The following is a 19,223-nucleotide window of genomic DNA, read 5'->3' as shown; positions in this document are numbered from 1 at the left end:
TGAGGATGCAGGTGCAGCTACTGCGCATACATTTCACACACAAACACAGAAAAAAAGAAGGTTATTTTATTTTTTTGGAGCGCACTTTGGGGGTAACACCACCCTTTAACAGACAGACGCATGCTTGTCGCTGCTGCTTTGAGGATGCAAGTGCGGCTACAGCCCACACAATTCACAAAGACAGAAAAAAGAAGAAGAATATTTTTATTGTTTGTGTAGCACACTTTGAGGGTGTCACCACCCTTTAACAGACAGACGCACGCTTGTCGCTGCTGCTTTTAGGATGCAGGTGCGGCTACAGTCCACACATTTCTCAAAGACCAAAAAAAAAGAACAAAAGTTTAATTGTTTGTGCAGCACACTTTGAGGGTGTCACTACCCTTTAACAGACAGACGCACGCTTGTCGCTGCTGCTTTAAGGATGCAGGTGCGGCTACAGCCCACACAAAGACAGAAAAAAGAAGAAGAATATTTTTATTGTTTGTGTAGCACACTTTGAGGGTGTCACCACCCTTTAACAGACAGACGCACGCTTGTCGCTGCTGCTTTGAGGATGCAAGTGCGGCTACAGCCCACACAATTCACAAAGACAGAAAAAAGAAGAAGAATATTTTTATTGTTTGTGTAGCACACTTTGAGGGTGTCACCACCCTTTAACAGACAGACGCACGCTTGTCGCTGCTGCTTTAAGGATGCAGGTGCGGCTACAGTCCACACATTTCTCAAAGACCAAAAAAAAAGAACAATAGTTTAATTGTTTGTGTAGCACACTTTGAGGGTGTCACTACCCTTTAACAGACAGACGCACGCTTGTCGCTGCTGCTTTAAGGATGCAGGTGCGGCTACAGCCCACACAAAGACAGAAAAAAGAAGAAGAATATTTTTATTGTTTGTGTAGCACACTTTGAGGGTGTCACCACCCTTTAACAGACAGACGCACGCTTGTCGCTGCTGCTTTAAGGATGCAGGTGCGGCTACAGCCCACACATTTCACAAAGACCAAAAAAAAAAGAACAATATTTTTATTGTTTGTGTAGCACACTTTGAGGGTGTCACCACCCTTTAACAGACAGACGCACGCTTGTCGCTGCTGCTTTGAGGACAGTGTCATATGCAGTGACAGTAGACTTGTCAGAAATTGTTGGCACGTCCTTCAGTCCGGACCAGATGTCCAAACCAGCCCTTGACTTATGACACAGGCGCATGCTTGGCGCTGCTACTATGTTGATGCACGTGCGGCTACATCGCCCACAAGTCACAAACATTAAAAAAATGTTTTTTTATTTTTTGGAGCTCTTTGAGAGTTACACCACCCTTTAACAGACAGACGCACGCTTGTCGCTGCTGCTTTGAGGATGCAAGTGCGGCTACAGCCCACACAATTCACAAAGACAGAAAAAAAAGAACAATATTTTTATTGTTTGTGTAGCACACTTTGAGGGTGTCACCACCCTTTAACAGACAGACGCACGCTTGTCGCTGCTGCTTTAAGGATGCAGGTGCGGCTACAGCCCACACATTTCACAAAGACCAAAAAAAAAAGAACAATATTTTTATTGTTTGTGTAGCACACTTTGAGGGTGTCACCACCCTTTAACAGACAGACGCACGCTTGTCGCTGCTGCTTTGAGGACAGTATCATATGCAGTGACAGTAGACTTGTCAGAAATTGTTGGCACGTCCTTCAGTCCGGACCAGATGTCCAAACCAGCCCTTGACTTATGACACAGGCGCACGCTTGGCGCTGCTACTATGTTGATGCACGTGCGGCTACATCGCACACAAGTCACAAACACATTAAAAAAATAGTTTTTTGTATATTTTGGAGCACTTTGAGGGTTACACCACCCTTTAACAGACAGACGCACGCTTGTCGCTGCTGCTTTGAGGATGCAAGTGCGGCTACAGCCCACACAATTCACAAAGACAGAAAAAAAAAGAACAATATTTTTATTGTTTGTGTAGCACACTTTGAGGGTGTCACTACCCTTTAACAGACAGACGCACGCTTGTCGCTGCTGCTTTGAGGATACAAGTGCGGCTACATCGCACACAAGTCACAAACACATTAAAAAAATTGTTTTTTATTTTTTGGAGCACTTTGAGAGTTACACCACCCTTTAAAAGACAGACGCACGCTTGTTGCTGCTGCTTTGAGGATGCAAGTGCGACTACAGCCCACACAATTCACAAAGACAGAAAAAAAAAGAACAATATTTTTATTGTTTGTGTAGCACACTTTGAGGGTGTCACCACCCTTTAACAGACAGACGCACGCTTGTCGCTGCTGCTTTAAGGATGCAGGTGCGGCTACAGCCCACACATTTCTCAAAGACCGAAAAAAAAAGAACAATATTTTTATTGTTTGTGTAGCACACTTTGAGGGTGTCACCACACTTTAACAGACAGACGCACGCTTGTCGCTGCTGCTTTGAGGATGCAGGTGGAATCTAGACGGGATTTGGAACCGGGGACACACTACCTCCATCAATTGTCTAAATCCCACTGCACTAATGGCGGATACCGGACGCACGTCTAACACCAACATAGCAGTCAAGGCCTCAGTTATACGTTTTGCTTCAGGATGACTGCTGTCGTACTTCATCCTCATCGCTAGGGACTGTTGGAGGGTCAATTGTTTAGTAAAAGTAGTGATGTTCCTACTTCCTCTCTGGGATGATGAACAACTCCCAGCAGCAGCAATAGCACTAGGAGGAAGTGGTTCTTGTTCTTTCCCTATTTTATTTTTATCGGAGAAAGTTTGGTCCTCCATTTATGTTATATTGATATATATGTGCGGCTAAAGCGCACACAAACACAGAAAATATTTTTTTATTTTTGCTGGAGAGTAGTGCACTTTGTGGGTTACACCACCCTTTAAGAAATGAGCCAGCCGGCTCTTTACTTATGGGACACAGGCGCACGCTTGGCGCTGCTCCTTTGTTGATGCACGTGCAGCCACAGTGCACACAAGTCACAAACACAGAAAATATATATTTTTTTGGTTTGGAGTGTACTTTGGGGGTTACAGCACCCTTTAACGGTCAAGCCAGCCGGCCCTTTACTTATGACACAGGCGCACGCTTGGCACTACTTTGTTGATGCACGTGCGGCTACTGCGCACACAATTCACAAACACAGAAAATATTTTTTTTTTGGTTTGGACTGGAGTGTACTTTGGGGGTTACAGCACCCTTTAACGGTCAAGCCAGCCGGCCCTTTACTTATGACACAGGCGCACGCTTGGCACTACTTTGTTGATGCACGTGCAGCTACTGCGCACACAATTCACAAACACAGAAAATAATTTATTTTTTTGGTTTGGACTGGAGTGTACTTTGGGGGTTACAGCACCCTTTAACGGTCAAGCCAGCCAGCCCTTTACTTATGACACAGGCGCACGCTTGGCACTACTTTGTTGATGCACGTGCGGCTACTGCGCACACAATTCACAAACACAGAAAATAATTATTTTTTTGGTTTGGACTGGAGTGTACTTTCCGGGTTACAGCACCCTTTAACGGTCAAGCCAGCCGGCCCTTTACTTATGACACAGGCGCACGCTTGGCACTACTTTGTTGATGCACGTGCGGCTACTGCGCACACAATTCACAAACACAGAAAATAATTTTTTTTTTGGTTTGGACTGGAGTGTACTTTGGGGGTTACAGCACCCTTTAACGGTCAAGCCAGCCGGCCCTTTACTTATGACACAGGCGCACGCTTGGCACTACTTTGTTGATGCACGTGCGGCTACTGCGCACACAATTCACAAACACAGAAAATAATTTTTTTTTGGTTTGGACTGGAGTGTACTTTGGGGGTTACAGCACCCTTTAACGGTCAAGCCAGCCGGCCCTTTACTTATGACACAGGCGCACGCTTGGCACTACTTTGTTGATGCACGTGCGGCTACTGCGCACACAATTCACAAACACAGAAAATATATTATTTTTTTAGCACTTGGTGGGAGCACCCCTGATGGACAGAGCACCCCCTGGACAACACTACAGCACCCTTTTAGGACTGGGACACTGCACAGGACTTTGGAGTGGACACAGCCCCTATGGAGAACTGACTGCACAACATAGTCCAGCCAGCCCCTATGGACTTTGAAGTAGTGGACACAGCCCCTATTAACAACAGCAGCACAGCACAACACAGCCAGCCCCTATGGACTTTGAAGTAGTGGACAACAGCAGCACAGCGCAGCACAGCACAGCACAGCACAACACTACTCTTCACTACACTACACTACACAGCCCAGCCAGCCCTAACTCCCACCCTCCCTCTTCACTGTCCACAGCCGAGTGAGAAAATGGCGCCGACGCGGGTACCTTATATAGGATCCAAAACCCGCGAGACTCGGAAGGCGGGATGATGACGTTTTGCCTCGATTTCAGATCCGAGTCAGGCGGGAAAAGTCGAGCCTGACTCAGATCTGCCTCGGATCGGGAGGGCTCGGGGGGGTTCAGATTTCAGAAATCCGAACCCGCTCACCCCTAGTTTATACAGGTTATATCCAGCAGACTGGTAGTCTACCTAACCAAATAGAGCATTGTATATACATGCAGGAGATTGGCAGTTTATCCACATAGAGAATAGTAAATAACTTATATGCAGGAGACTGGCAGTGTGCCCACGTATGGCATAGGGCCTGATTCAGCACAAATCGCAAAGATGCGAACGCACGTACCCAGCCGCTGCGAAAATATTCTAATGAATGTATTTGCACTGCTGCCGCAGCATAATATGCAGAAGCCCAGCACTACATAAAGACGCCCCATTTACTCAGAGCCGTAATACTTAGTAAGACTGCAAAAACATCGGTTACATTGAGAACCATCGGACCCATATGCACAATTGTGGTTGACCTTGACCCTCACTTAGACATTGCTAAACTTCCTGTCGGTATCTGCAGGTCTGGCTACGTATGCAGACGCAGTGGCTTAATTAAGCACGTCTCTATAACAGCATTTTAAACCCACAGGCACACCTGCGTTCGACCCTACTTTCCCCCCTACTTATACCCTGCGAACGCTTCCCTGATCGCAGTGACCAGTTCGCGCACTGTAATGAGTACGCATGCGCAGAGAAAAACAATTGACCGGCTACTGTATTCGCACCTGCGATCCAAGCTGAATCAGGCCCATAGTACATGTTATATGCAGGAGACTGGCAGTGTACCCACATAGGGCATAGTACATGTTATATGCAGAAGACTGGCAGTGTGCCCACATAAGGCATAGACTAGAATGTGTAGTATGGTGTATGCAGGGGACAGCCACTGTCCTTGTCTTGGGAGTATTGTCACACACTACATGACACAGAGCCTGCACAGACCCCTCCCCCATATCACTGTGCCCCCCACTGCAGTACAGACACCAGGGCCAGGCTGAGCTGCATATATGGTGGCTCTGCGCAGCCTGCGAGAGATGCATGCAACAAAGTCCACAACATCTTCGTACCCCCCGGGGCCACATCGGCCTGTATACGGTGAAGCGCTCTGCAACTCTAGCAGCAAGAGCCTTGTATCAGCAGCAGGGGACTGACAGGAGCGGGGCCACTGCTGGTCGGATCACTCAGCACCCGGCTGGAAGAGACTGTGCTGTGCAGCCAGAGACTCGAGTGGCTGCTGCTGATGTCACGAGTCCCGGCTCCACCCCCCTCCTGCTGAGATTTCCTTAGGGGCCCTATGGCAGCTTCTAGTCTGCGGTCCGCGGATTACCTTAGTGATCCCCCAACCCAAGTCAGCCAGCCCAGTGGGAACCATCCTACACCGCTTGCTGCAAATCAACATTGATGATGATCTGACCAGCGGCTGACAGGCGGTGGGTACGGTGCAGTGCACTGGCGGAGGTTTCGCCCCTGACTTTAGAAGCAATATGAGGGGCTGTCCTGTCACTGACAGGCTGTCAGGTTAGTAGAGGACGGGGACGGGGGCAACAGCACAACACAGCAGGGCTCCGGAGCGTCCTTGAGTAAGACTCAAGCCACACCTCCACTTTAAGCTCTGCTGGGCAGAAAACTTAATTAAAAAAAAAATTGTCATACCGTTACACACCGGCACACTTCGAGCACTGGGCCTGATTCAGAGCCGGACGCTATTTGCGGACGCTCGTTCAGAAAAAGGGGCTGGCTATTTAAATTGAGCGCTCACTCTTTGCGGTCTGTTGACACCTCTATGTCTGAGTGAGCGAACGAAACATGCGCTCGCTATTTTGTAAAGATGCCCCTTGGCCGTTCGCATCATACGTCATCTCCGCTATTTATTAGATTAATCGAGTACATCGAAAGGCGTATGAACTGCTCGCAATTCTTGTGGTAGCATTTTCCTACCGCAATCATGCGAGCAGTTCAGGCTAAAAGACAACCAAGTGACGTGGTCGATGACGCTGCTTTGTTAATTATGCACACCCTTAAAACGCCCGTTTTGACCGTTTGGATCTCCACTCCCCGTTTTCAAGCACCATCCCCTGTTACCACCCACAAACGCCTCCTCCTGTCACTCAAATTAGCAGGCACTCGCTATTTTGCGAGCACACGATTTCCGACCGCACTGACAGGTTGGCGCATGCGCATTACAACCCATACGCATGCGCAGATGTGCGAACATCGCTCGGAGCGAACGAGCGGCCGCTTACGAGCGGCTCTGAATCAGGCCCTCTGATTCATATTGAGGAATGTACTGATAAGCAACACACAGAAACACAGTTAGTAGGAAGGGGACATGGGGGTTCTGTCTAGAAGACCAAAAGATGCAGTCACACACCCAAGATTGTATGATGGCCTACACAAACAGTGTGGTCATTTCCCCTACAAATGCCCATACTCCTTTAGTACGTGGCCTAAAAAGCCTCCTGGAGGCTCTTGTTCTTTTGTATTGCTACCTGTCATTCATACCGCACATTGTGCTGGAGAGCACTGTTAGAAGTCAATAAGTTGTTGTTACCTCATGCATTATTTAGTAATACTTCTACATGCATCTTGGTGCTCTCCAGCTGCTATGGAACAGTGATGTTTATTAACACACAGGGTGTAGTGCAGTGAACAAGCTGATAGCTAAGCAGGAATAAAGCAGGCTGATTACACAGAATTCAAATGAACCAGCAATGAGTATAGCATAGGAATGGGTAAATCAGGACGCACTGTGGATTAATATAAGAATGTCCTGGAATAACATGAATGGTACCAGGCAATTGGATAATGGTTGAACAGATATGCAAACAATGTAACCTATTCCTGCAGAAACAGGTGGTGATTATACACTGCAGAGCTCCCTGGAAGCAGCGAGATGAGGGACACAGGAATAGAAGATGTATAAATAAGTTAACTGACTGCTGTAGATATTCTCCATCAACAATTGCTGATTATCATGGTGTCCAGAGTAGGAATATTGGTGCAGGTTTTCCAGGTGCCCAGTGCAGGAAAACAGATACAGGTTTTCCAGATAGCACTGGAGAAGAATGCTATGAAGCAATACTGGAGCATTTTTTCTGGATAGCACTGGAGCAGAATGTGATGAAGCAATACTTGAACAGGTTTTCCAGGTAGCACTGGAACAGAATGCTGCAAAGCAATAGTGGAGCACATTTTCTTGATAGCCCTGGGGCAGAATACTGTGAAGCAATATTGGAGCAAATTACCCGGATAGTACTGGAATCTGATGCGATGATCTGGCCTACATGGAACTGTGGAGCAGGTTTAAATAAGACAATCACAGGTACAGCCCTGAGCTGCTGGACACATAGCTAACACGGGCTGCAGGATTATCAAACAGCATATGGGACCAGACTGGCTGGAACATAGCAGAGTAGCACCACTGGAGAGTGCCGCACCACTGGTGGGACAGCATACATTGATTGATTGGTTACGTTAAAAAAATAATACTTTCCTCATTGTTTTTGGGAAGGTTTAAAACAATGTCTCTCAGATAACACAGGCCTGCTGCTGATCTGGGATGTAATCTTGCCATGAATAAGGTCCCTGTTAAGACCAAAATGTTGGCTGATTTATGGATGATTATGTATGAATAAATGGATTATCCTTAAACTTTGTCAAAGACTATTGTTGCATGCTGCATACGCATCTTTAAGCATTTACGAGTGTTTCTGGTGCACACATGGCCATAGGGAGAGATGTTTGAGCGGTGTCATTACCCAGGACCCTGTGGACGGCACCATCGTTGCCTCACAGGCCATGCTTCTGACTAGCAAGGTGTCTGGGACAGCACCCTGCGGCCAGTAGGATGCTTCAAAGGATGATACGGACACTCTTGGAGCATCTGGGCAGCAGAGCACAGGGGGCACGTGACCCTGGGCCCCCCTCTCTCAGTAGCTCCCCATGCCATTGATTACAGCTGCAGTGGAGCAGGGCTGCACTTCGAGCTGTGGGACTAGGAAGCTGAAAGGGGATGGGGCTATGTGGCACTCAGTGCCAGGCCTGCAGAATGGGGGAGAACAGGGGATGGAGGAGTTACTGTGCTACAGACAACACCAGAACACTAGTACACAAAAATGTACAATAGGAGGCGCCAATTAGTGTCAATTCAGATGAACGTTAATGAATATTACTATCACATCAATATCTTCATAAGAAAAAAATATATATAAAAAAGACAAATGTGTACTGTATATATTATATACAAAAAAGCAGCTATAGGGTAGTCACCCCCAAAAAATAGCTAGTGAAAATTCTATATGACATAGAAGAAACGGCGCGTATGCATCTTGTATATAAATTACTAAATATCTAAAAAAAGAGATAGAAACTGTGAGCATATCCCTATAGAAAATAAAAATATCTATTTTATTAAAACAATAGATTAACATCGACTACAATGGTGCATGTATGGCATACATATATAAATTAGGGGTGAGCGGGTTCGGATTTCTGAAATCCGAACCCCCCCGAGCCCCCCCGATCCGAGTCAGGCTCGACTTTTCCCGCCTGACTCGGATCTGAAATCGAGGCAAAACGTCATCATCCCGCCTTCCGAGTCTCGCGGGTTTTGGATCCAATATAAGGTACCCGCGTCGGCGCCATTTTCTCACTCGGCTGTGGACAGTGAAGAGGGAGGGTGGGAGTTAGGGCTGTGTAGTGTAGTGTAGTGCTGCTGTTGTCCACTACTTCAAAGTCCATAGGGGCTGGCTGTGTTGTGCTGTGCTGCTGTTGTTAATAGGGGCTGTGTCCACTACTTCAAAGTCCATAGGGGCTGGCTGGACTGTGTTGTGCAGTCAGTTCTCCATAGGGGCTGTGTCCACTCCAAAGTCCTGTGCAGTGTCCCAGTCCTAAAGGGGTGCTGTACTGTTGTCCAGGGGGTGCTCTGTCCATCAGGGGTGCTCCCCCCAAGTGCTAAAAAAATAATATTTTTTTTGTGTTTGTGAATTGTGTGCGCAGTAGCCGCACGTGCATCAACAAAGTAGTGCCAAGCGTGCGCCTGTGTCATAAGTAAAGGGCCGGCTGGCTTGACTGTTAAAGGGTGCTGTAACCCCCAAAGTACACTCCAGTCCAAACCAAAAAAAAATTATTTTCTGTGTTTGTGAATTGTGTGCGCAGTAGCCGCACGTGCATCAACAAAGTAGTGCCAAGCGTGCGCCTGTGTCATAAGTAAAGGGCCGGCTGGCTTGACCGTTAAAGGGTGCTGTAACCCCCAAAGTACACTCCACTCTAAACCAAAAAAAAATTATTTTCTGTGTTTGTGAATTGTGTGCGCAATAGCCGCACGTGCATCAACAAAGTAGTGCCAAGCGTGCGCCTGTGTCATAAGTAAAGGGCCGGCTGGCTTGACCGTTAAAGGGTGCTGTAAACCCCAAAGTACACTCCAGTCCAAACCAAAAAAAAAATTATTTTCTGTGTTTGTGAATTGTGTGCACAGTAGCCGCACGTGCATCAACAAAGTAGTGCCAAGCGTGCGCCTGTGTCATAAGTTAAGGGCCGGCTGGCTTGACCGTTAAAGGGTGCTGTAACCCCCAAAGTACACTCCAGTCCAAACCAAAAAAAAAATTTTTTTCTGTGTTTGTGAATTGTGTGCGCAGTAGCAGCACGTGCATCAACAAAGTAGTGCCAAGCGTGCGCCTGTGTAATAAGTAAAGGGCCGGCTGGCTTGACCGTTAAAGGGTGCTGTAACCCCCAAAGTACACTCCAGTCCAAACCAAAAAAAATATTATTTTCTGTGTTTGTGAATTGTGTGCGCAGTAGCTGCACGTGCATCAACAAAGTAGTGCCAAGCGTGCGCCTGTGTCATAAGTAAAGGGCCGGCTGGCTTGACCGTTAAAGGGTGCTGTAACCCCCAAAGTACACTCCAGTCCAAACCAAAAAAATATATATTTTCTGTGTTTGTGAATTGTGTGCGCAGTAGCCGCACGTGCATCAACAAAGTAGTGCCAAGCGTGCGCCTGTGTCATAAGTAAAGGGCCGGCTGGCTTGACTGTTAAAGGGTGCTGTAACCCCCAAAGTACACTCCAGTCCAAACCAAAAAAATATATATTTTCTGTGTTTGTGAATTGTGTGCGCAGTAGCCGCACATGCATCAACAAAGTGGTGCCAAGCGTGCGCCTGTGTCATAAGTAAAGGGCCGGCTGGCTTGACCGTTAAAGGGTGCTGTAACCCCCAAAGTACACTCCTGTCCAAACCAAAAAAATATATATTTTCTGTGTTTGTGAATTGTGTGCACTGTAGCCGCACGTGCATCAACAAAGTAGTGCCAAGCGTGTGCCTGTGTCATAAGTAAAGGGCCAGCTGGCTTGACCATTACAGGGTGCTGTAACCCCCAAAGTACACTCCAGTCCAAAGCAAAAAAATAATAATTTTCTGTGTTTGTGAATTGTGTGCGCAGTAGCCGCACGTGCATCAACAAAGTAGTGCCAAGCGTGCGTCAGTGTCATAAGTAAAGGGCCGGCTGGCTTGACCGTTAAAGGGTGCTGTAACCCCCAAAGTACACTCCTGTCCAAACCAAAAAAATATATATTTTCTGTGTTTGTGAATTGTGTGCGCAGTAGCCACACGTGCATCAACAAAGTAGTGCCAAGCGTGCGCCTGTGTCATAAGTAAAGGGACAGCTGGCTTGACCATTACAGGGTGCTGTAACCCCCAAAGTACACTCCAGTCCAAACCAAAAAAAATATTATTTTCTGTGTTTGTGAATTGTGTGCGCAGTAGCCGCACGTGCATCAACAAAGTAGTGCCAAGCGTGCGCCTGTGTCATAAGTAAAGGGCCGGCTGGCTTGACCGTTAAAGGGTGCTGTAACCCCCAAAGTACACTCCAGTCCAAACCAAAAAAATATATATTTTCTGTGTTTGTGAATTGTGTGCGCAGTAGCCGCACGTGCATCAACAAAGTAGTGCCTAGCGTGCGCCTGTGTCATAAGTAAAGGGCCGGCTGGCTTGACCGTTAAAGGGTGCTGTAACCCCCAAAGTACACTCCAGTCCAAACCAAAAAAATATATATTTTCTGTGTTTGTGAATTGTGTGCGCAGTAGCCGCACATGCATCAACAAAGTGGTGCCAAGCGTGCGCCTGTGTCATAAGTAAAGGGCCGGCTGGCTTGACCGTTAAAGGGTGCTGTAACCCCCAAAGTACACTCCTGTCCAAACCAAAAAAATATATATTTTCTGTGTTTGTGAATTGTGTGCGCAGTAGCCGCACGTGCATCAACAAAGTAGTGCCAAGCGTGCGCCTGTGTCATAAGTAAAGGGCCAGCTGGCTTGACCATTACAGGGTGCTGTAACCCCCAAAGTACACTCCAGTCCAAAGCAAAAAAAAAATAATTTTCTGTGTTTGTGAATTGTGTGCGCAGTAGCCGCACGTGCATCAACAAAGTAGTGCCAAGCGTGCGCCTGTGTCATAAGTAAAGGGCCGGCTGGCTTGACCGTTAAAGGGTGCTGTAACCCCCAAAGTACACTCCTGTCCAAACCAAAAAAATATATATTTTCTGTGTTTGTGAATTGTGTGCGCAGTAGCCGCACGTGCATCAACAAAGTAGTGCCAAGCGTGCGCCTGTGTCATAAGTAAAGGGCCAGCTGGCTTGACCATTACAGGGTGCTGTAACCCCCAAAGTACACTCCAGTCCAAAGCAAAAAAAAAATAATTTTCTGTGTTTGTGAATTGTGTGCGCAGTAGCCGCACGTGCATCAACAAAGTAGTGCCAAGCGTGCGCCTGTGTCATAAGTAAAGGGCCGGCTGGCTTGACCGTTAAAGGGTGCTGCAACCCCCAAAGTACACTCCAAACCAAAAAAATATATATTTTCTGTGTTTGTGACTTGTGTGCACTGTGGCTGCACGTGCATCAACAAAGGAGCAGCGCCAAGCGTGTGCCTGTGTCCCATAAGTAAAGAGCCGGCTGGCTCATTTCTTAAAGGGTGGTGTAACCCACAAAGTGCACTACTCTCCAGCAAAAATAAAAAAATATTTTCTGTGTTTGTGTGCGCTTTAGCCGCACGTATATATCAATATAACATAAATGGAGGACCAAACTTTCTCCGATAAAAATAAAATAGGGAAAGATCAAGAACCACTTCCTCCTAGTGCTATTGCTGCTGCTGGGAGTTGTTCATCATCCCAGAGAGGAAGTAGGAACATCACTACTTTTACTAAACAATTGACCCTCCAACAGTCCCTAGCGATGAGGATGAAGTACGACAGCAGTCATCCTGAAGCAAAACGTATAACTGAGGCCTTGACTGCTATGTTGGTGTTAGACGTGCGTCCGGTATCCGCCATTAGTGCAGTGGGATTTAGACAATTGATGGAGGTAGTGTGTCCCCGGTTCCAAATCCCGTCTAGATTCCACCTGCATCCTCAAAGCAGCAGCGACAAGCGTGCGTCTGTCTGTTAAAGGGTGGTGACACCCTCAAAGTGTGCTACACAACCAATAAAAATATTGTTCTTTTTTTTTCTGTCTTTGTGAATTGTGTGGGCTGTAGCCGCACTTGCATCCTCAAAGCAGCAGCGACAAGCGTGCGTCTGTCTGTTAAAGGGTGGTGTAACTCTCAAAGTGCTTCAAAAAATAAAAAACTATTTTTTTAATGTGTCTGTGATTTGTGTGCGATGTAGCCGCACTTGCATCCTCAAAGCAGCAGCGACAAGCGTGCGTCTGTCTGTTAAAGGGTAGTGACACCCTCAAAGTGTGCTACACAAACAATAAAAATATTGTTCTTTTTTTTTCTGTCTTTGTGAATTGTGTGGGCTGTAGCCACACTTGCATCCTCAAAGCAGCAGCGACAAGCGTGCGTCTGTCTGTTAAAGGGTGGTGTAACTCTCAAAGTGCTCCAAAAAATAAAAAACTTTTTTTTAATGTGTTTGTGACTTGTGTGCGATGTAGCCGCACTTGCATCCTCAAAGCAGCAGCGACAAGCGTGCGTCTGTCTTTTAAAGGGTGGTGTAACTCTCAAAGTGCTCCAAAAAATAAAAAACTATTTTTTTAATGTGTTTGTGACTTGTGTGCGATGTAGCCGCACTTGCATCCTCAAAGCAGCAGCGACAAGCGTGCGTCTGTCTGTTAAAGGGTGGTGACACCCTCAAAGTGTGCTACACAAACAATAAAAATATTCTTCTTTTTTCTGTCTTTGTGAATTGTGTGGGCTGTAGCCGCACCTGCATCCTTAAAGCAGCAGCGACAAGCGTGCGTCTGTCTGTTAAAGGGTGGTGACACCCTCAAAGTGTGCTACACAAACAATTAAAATATTGTTCTTTTTTTTCGGTCTTTGTGAAATGTGTGGGCTGTAGCCGCACCTGCATCCTTAAAGCAGCAGCGACAAGCGTGCGTCTGTCTGTTAAAGGGTGGTGACACCCTCAAAGTGTGCTACACAAACAATAAAAATATTCTTCTTCTTTTTTCTGTCTTTGTGAATTGTGTGGGCTGTAGCCGCACTTGCATCCTCAAAGCAGCAGCGACAAGCGTGCGTCTGTCTGTTAAAGGGTGGTGTAACCCTCAAAGTACGCTCCACAAACAATAAATATATTGTTTTTTTTTTTCTGTCTTTGTGAATTGTGTGGGCTGTAGCCGCACTGGCATCCTCAAAGCAGCAGCGACAAGCGTGCGTCTGTCTGTTAAAGGATTACATCGGTGACAGCATCCAAGTAGGCATGTCAGACAGTCCGTACCTGTACTGGCAGGAAAAAGAAGCAATTTGGAGGTCCCTGTACAAACTGGCTCTATTTTACCTGAGTTGCCCCCCCTCCAGTGTGTACTCCGAAAGAGTGTTTAGTGCAGCCGGGAACCTTGTCAGCGAAAGGCGTAGGAGGTTGCTTCCACAAAATGTGGAGAAGATGATGTTCATAAAATGAATTATCAACTCTTCCAGGGAGACCAGCCTCCAGAACATACAGAGGGACCTGTGGTTCCAGCGGGGACGAATTAATACTCTGTGAGGATGAGGATGTACACTCTGAAGAGGGTGAGGAATCGGTGGATGAGGAGGATGAGGATGACATCTTGCCTCCGTAGAGCCAGTTTGTGCAGGGACAGATTAATTGCCAGCTTGTTTTGTGGGGGCCCAAACGAGCCAATCATTTCAGCCACAGTTGTGTGGCAGACCCTGGCGCTGAAATGATTGGTTTGTTAAAGTGTGCATGTCCTGTTTATACAACATAAGGGTGGGTGGGAGGGCCCAAGGACAATTCCATCTTGCACCTCTTTTTTTTTCTTTGCATTATGTACAGTTTGGGGCCTAGTTTTTCAAACTGCCATCCTGTCTGCCACTGCAGTTTCACGCCTAGATGGGTTACGTGTTTGTGCCGCCCACTCGTGTCGCTTAGCATAGTCATCCAGCTACCTCGGTGCAACCTTTTGGACATAAAAACACTATTGTGAGGTGTGAGGTGTTCAGAATAGACTGGAAATGAGTGGAAATTAAGGTTATTGAGGTTAATAATAGCATAGGAGCAGAAAAACCTACAAATTCTGTGATTTTAGCTGTTTTTATGCTTTTTTTCAAAAAAATACAGATCCAAAACACAAAACCCAGAACCCAAAACATGGAAGGGTGGTTTTGGCAAAACCAATCCAGATCCAAAACACGAAGAAAGATCCAGATCCAAAACCAAAACACAAAACACGAAAAGTGGCCGGTGCACACCCCTAATATAAATCACATGACATAGTAGCTTGGGCATGTGTTGGAATAATATCCTGTAGTATACATAAACATATATATATGATTGAAAACCAAGGACGGTATTCTATCCACCAAAGGAACAAACGTATTTCCCAAATAAAGTGCTTTTTGTGTGGGTCAGAGACTTTATACAGTTACCGGTGCTACTTGGTGTGGAAGGGGAGTATGTCCAGAGAAAGTCCAGCAGGGTTAATAATATCTTGCAGCCTGTGCAATCCCTTGGCTGTGGTCAAGTCCCTTTAGCATAATATCCCAAAAGTGGCTGGTCCTTGTAGTCCTCCGGTTTTTAGTCTCATATATGTCTCTTCCTTAAGCAGTCAATCGGATAGTCAGCACTCCAACAGCAATGGAAAGGGAAATATATCCTTGGTGGCAAGGCTGACACGTTTCCTGTCACAGACAGCTTCATCAAAGGCAGTATAGGGTCTTTTCCTCATTACCATGTATAAATACCCAGTCTGATTAAGGATAATACCATGCACCTGTACATATTAATTATATCAGTAATCACACTAAAAACAAGAAAAGGAAACTCACACAGTCTACAATTAATCAATATTATCTAAAACAGAGACAAATGCACATGAATTAAATATCTTTTATAATATTGATATTGGCTTTTTGTTTTGTCACGTGATCGGAGATCCGAAAAACCGGGAGCGTCATATGCCTACGTGTATTTTACTAAAGGGGCGGCACACAATTGTGATGTCTATCCAATAGTTGCGTCTCCTCCAGTCACGTGAGCGGGAGTACAAGACTCACACTCATGTGAGCTAATGCCTTGCATCACTCTCCCACGTGACCGGATACCCACCAATCACAGCGTGCCGCAATGGAGACGGTAGTAGCTGTCCGTTGTAGATTATGTATGTTTATATTATCATTCCACAAGCTGGTAGGTCCTCTAACTTATAAAGTGGTTGCCATGGAGACCTAACCACAGTATATACCTAAAATAATAGTTGTTATAGCAGCCGGATCGCAGACATTTATTATAAATGTAAGTGCAAATATAATCTCTAGAGATAGTAAGATTTCATTAGTTCTTACATTAGATTCAGCATCCTAAACACACATTTAACATTACTGATATTTCAAGTTTATACAATAACAGTTTACACAAAATAACAAAACCATATCTCGCAGAGGACTTCCTCTAAGTTGGACTGTACATATGTAGAAACATAATAAATAAATAAATAAATAGTGCATATATAATATATATATATATATATATATATATATACATGCATGCTGTCACGACCAGGGTTTTGCGGCGTGGAGGTTTGCAGTCCTTACCGGTGAGGGTGCTGTGGCGTGGTCCTTCTGATGGGGGAGCTGGCATGTGGAGACCGACATTGCTTGTACACAAAGGTCTGCCATCCTGACAAGGGTAAGTCTATTGGCGTCCCTGTGTCATGGCTGTCTGGGCGCCACCATGTTGTCTTTGGTCATGTGACATAGCAGACCAATCGTCTGTGGGTCACCTGCTCTCTCTGGCCTATCACTTTCTATTACTGGATACTTAAGGGTGTTCAGAGCGCCCTGTAGTTGCCAGTGCAACGTGTTCACAGCATCAGCTGTGAGAGAGAGTTCTCTGCACTCCTGAACCTGAGACCTGTGCTCCGGTGCTTGCCCTAGCTCCTTGTCAGCCTCCGGCTCCCTGCATAGCCTGCACTGCTCTGCCTTGCCTTGCACACCGCTGCAGATCAGCCCTGCACCTTCCAGTTTCTATCTCCAAACAGGATTATAGGATCTCCTGCTGTACCATGCACTAAGCTGCCCAGCTGCCGAGCTGTCACCATTGTTGGGAGATGCCACCTGTTTATACCACTCCGGCATATCCGTGGGACATGGAATGCTAATAATACAATCTATGGGATCACACAATTCCTTTGGAACATTGCACCCAGTTGCCCAGCCACTCCGCTGACATTTCCTTGGGGAGAAATTACAGTACACCTAATACAGCGTGAGACATGGATTACTAACCACACCAACCTGCAGGTTAGGTAACTTTGACACCATACAGTGACGTGCTTGAGAATTTTCTCATTTCCCTAATTGAGATTTATCAACTCAGTTTATTTTCCATCTGCTGATTCAAAATTGATTAGTTGATTTTTAATCTTTATTGTCTGTAATTATATCAGTACATAATCTTTTTACATGTTTTCATATCATATGAGTCATTCATCTATACATGATTTATACTCACTATATTTATTCATTGTTTATTTATTTCAATATGTCATGTTGATTCTATTTTATCTCCATTAAATTACATGCTTTTTATACATCTGCCTAGTGATAGGTTATTCAAGTGTGATCTTCTACATACACTGTTCATTCATCCTTTCTTTCCTAATCCAATATAGTTTGCGCTATCATTATTCTTTTCTTTTGATTTATTTATCCAGTGACCACTGTGTTATTGATAGCAGCAGCTCATTTCCAGTTTATCTAATAATACCTATAGATCCAACTAGTTCACCTGTCTACCACCTAATTTAGGTGACTATCCAGCGCGGTCACTTTGTTATCCACTCCTGCCTGAACCTATCTCTGCAGTTAACCCATTCCTTTAAGCCATTATCACAACATTACCGGATTCTCCTTTCAGCCATCATCACAGCATTACCGGATTCTCCTATCAGCCATCATCACAGCATTACCGGATTCTCCTATCAGCTATCATCACAGCATACAGTTCCCTCCTACCACATATATTCGTTTGTTATTACTAGGGGTGTGCACCGGCCACTTTTCGTGTTTTGTGTTTTGGTTTTGGATCTGGATCTTTCTTCGTGTTTTGGATCTGGATTGGTTTTGCCAAAACCACCCTTCCGTTCTGGGTTTTGTGTTTTGGATCTGTATTTTTTTTAAAAAAAGCATAAAAACAGCTTAAATCACAGAATTTGTGGGTTTTTCTGCTCCTATGCAATTATTAACCTCAATAACCTTAATTTCCACTCATTTCCAGTCTATTCTGAACACCTCACACCTCACAATATTGTTTTTATGGCCAAAAGATTGCACCGAGGTAGCTGGATGACTATGCTAAGCGACACGAGTGGGCGGCACAAACAAGTGGCCCATCTAGGAGTGACACTGCAGTGGCAGACAGGATGGCAGTTTGAAAAACTAGGCCTCAAAAAGTACATACTGCAAAGAAAAAAAAGAGGTGCAAGATGGAATTGTCCTTGGGCCCTCCCACCCACCCTTATGTTGTATAAACAGGACATGCACACTTTAACAAACCAATCATTTCAGCGCCAGGGTCAGCCACACGACTGTGGCTGAAATGATTGGTTCGTTTGGGCCCCAACAAAACAAGCTGGCAATTAATGTGTCCCTGCACAAACTGGCTCTACGGAGGCAAGATGTCGTCCTCATCCTCCTCATCCACCGATTCCTTGGATAAAACAGGAAAAAGGGATTTAGGTGTCCCTGGACTGCTTACGGTCTTAGCCAAAGTTTCTGAACTTGACAGTAACTTTTTATGAACGCGCTGCAGGTGCCGTATAAGGGAGGATGTTCCTAGGTGGTTAACGTCCCTACCCCTACTTATTTCACCTTTACATATGGTACATATGGCAAGACAGTTGTTGTCCGGATTTGGATAGAAATATTGCCAGACCAAAGAGGTGGAATGTTTGGTCTTCTGCCCAGGCGTGACCGTGATGGGCTTTTTCATCCCACGGACAACAACTGTCTCCCCCGGAGCCTGATTTAAACAAACCACATCACCATCAGAATCCTCCTCGCCAACTTCCTCCTCAGTGCCAGCTACACCAGTATCCTTATCCTGTTGTACTTCAACAGTGACATCTTCAATTTGCATATCAGCAAGTGGACTGTGGGTGCTCCTTTCAGCACTTGCAGGGGGCGTGCAAATGGTGGAAAGAGCCACCTCTTCCCGTCCAGTGTTGGGAAGGTCAGGCATCGCAACTGCCACCACACTTGGACTCTCCTTGGGGATTTGTGATATCTTCTTAGAACGCACAGTTCTTCGCTGTGCTTTTGCCAGCTTAACTCGTTTCATTTTTTTAGCGGGAGGAGGGCTTCCATCGTCATGTGAAGCTGAACCACTAGTCATGAACA

Source organism: Taudactylus pleione, unplaced genomic scaffold, assembly GCF_031769625.1.
Source record: "Taudactylus pleione unplaced genomic scaffold, aTauple2 ptg000207l, whole genome shotgun sequence".
NCBI classification, from domain to species: Eukaryota; Metazoa; Chordata; class Amphibia; order Anura; family Myobatrachidae; genus Taudactylus; species Taudactylus pleione.
This window is presented reverse-complemented; position numbering follows the sequence as displayed.